The sequence below is a fragment of the Oratosquilla oratoria genome, chromosome 10, assembly GCF_046742065.1.
Source record: "Oratosquilla oratoria isolate Oo_2021 chromosome 10, ASM4674206v1, whole genome shotgun sequence".
Classification (NCBI taxonomy): domain Eukaryota; kingdom Metazoa; phylum Arthropoda; class Malacostraca; order Stomatopoda; family Squillidae; genus Oratosquilla; species Oratosquilla oratoria.
In genome coordinates, this window is record NC_134786.1 from 63,975,612 (window position 1) to 63,977,601 (window position 1,990).

At 35.6% G+C, this 1,990-nt stretch overlaps 1 protein-coding gene across 1 annotated transcript in view; it reads left to right on the plus strand.

The window, feature by feature from the left end:
- The first annotated feature begins 650 nt into the window (after positions 1–650).
- Positions 651–1,990, plus strand: part of LOC143029278 (ropporin-1-like protein) — a 19,375-nt gene continuing 18,035 nt past the window's right edge. The window contains exon 1 of the mRNA XM_076192007.1: positions 651–747. The gene's annotated coding sequence lies outside the window, so the exon portion shown is untranslated. The remainder of the gene's footprint in view (positions 748–1,990) is intronic.

The following is a 1,990-nucleotide window of genomic DNA, read 5'->3' on the forward strand; positions in this document are numbered from 1 at the left end:
ATATATATATATATATATATATATATATACATAAACAGATATATATAATCGAGAAAATAAATTAATATATAAATAAATAAACCAATGAATTATTAAAGACACATTTCACATACAACTGAACTATCAATAACACAGTACGCCTGCAGATTCAGAGACTGCCTTCCTCGTTGGCCGTTAACAAGTTTCGCGCAGAGTTGTTTGGTTTGACCCACTGCTCCCGGCGACTGGAAGTCCGGCACTTGTCCGAGTAACATTCCGCGGTCAGGCGTGGTTCCAGCAAGGCCTGTGGTCGTATCTTTTCGTTGAGAAAAGGAACGATCTCACTCGTTACTTCGTATGTTTACCTGGACGAATGACGCTTTATTGGTTTCCTGTAGGATGTCGACACCAATCTAGAAATATTCGTGTTTGAGTTTTCTTGAATGTGATTTACCTCTTGAAAACTAGAGCTAATAGTTCTCTTTTGTTTTTTATTGTTTGTATATTATAAGTATAACGATTTTGTTTCAATTTAGAAGAATGTATGGAAATGGAATACAGAAATTCATATCATAACCGCGACGATTCGTGACTCGGCTTGCGCACGCGCGTAATCGACCCAAGTGACGTCATCGCATACTTGTCGCTGTCTTTCCTCATTCACCCACCAAGCGTAAGTCAGTCCAACTTTTTATCTCTTAACAGACACAATTTCTCACGATACGCACATATATAGAGGAGCAGATATCTGTTTGAGTGTTGGTGGAGGTGAGTCTTTTTCTGCTGAAATAAATGTTTATTTAGAAACCTAATTTCATTCAAGTTTTATTAGATTTAGGTGTTGTTTAAGGTAAAATTAGATCTAAATTGTTTTAATCTGTCATTTGGAGGGTTATAGTACGTTTTTTATGGTTTCTATAATCTCTAATATTAGACATATTTACAGAATTAATTAATTATCACTCATTAAATACGATTTCCAAAAACAATATAACAGTGCCCTCAAAAGCTATTAAAATTTCCCCCCAAAAATAAATTATTACTTTACGTTTGTTTTAAAACTTATTTGGTGCGCATATATATATATATATATATATATATATATATATATATATATATATATATATATATATATATATGTATATGTGTGTGTGTGTGTGTTTGTGTGTGTGTTTGTGTGTTGTGTGTGTGTGTGTGTGTGTGTGTGTGTGTGTGTGTGTGTGTGTGTGTGTGTGTGTGTGTGTGTGTGTGTGTGTGTATTTACCTAGTTGTATTTTGCGGGAAGGGGAGCTATGCCGCCATTGTATCTCTCAGTGTCTAGTTTGCTTTTAAACTCGTGAATGGTTTTTGCGCTTACTATTTCATTATCCAGTTTGTTCCAAGTGTCTAAAACTCTATGTGGAAAACTGTTTTTCTTCAGTTCTCTTCTATAGCTATTTTCTTAATTTCCTTCCATGTCCTCTTGTGTTTCTCTTGTCCCAGTTTAGTAATTCTTCTCTATCAAGTATCTCTGTGCCTTTCATGATTCTGTAGATGGTCAGTAGGTCTCCTCTCTCTCTTCTTTGCTCCAGTGTCGGTAGCTCCAGTTTAGCCAATCTCTCCTCGTATGATAGGTTTGCAAGTGCAGGTGCCATTTTTGTAGCTGCTCTTTGGATTCTTTCTATTTTCTTTATGTTCTTTTTTGGTACTGGGGGACCACAATGTCGCCGCATACTCTAGTCTAGGCCTTATCAATGTAACCAATATTTTTTTTTATCATGTCTTCGTCCAGGTAAGCAAAAGCCACTTTTATTGATCTTAGCAAGTTGTAAGTCTCCCCGACAATTTTGTTAATCTGTGTATCATAGGACAAGTCGTTTGTGATAATAACTCCCAAGTCTTTTTCGGATCCTACTTTCTTTACTTCCTTGGTTCCAATTGTATATTTTCTTGATATTCTGTTTTTGCTTTTTCCAAACTCCATTATGCTACACTTCTTAGTATTAAAATCCACTTCCCATTTCTGACTCCA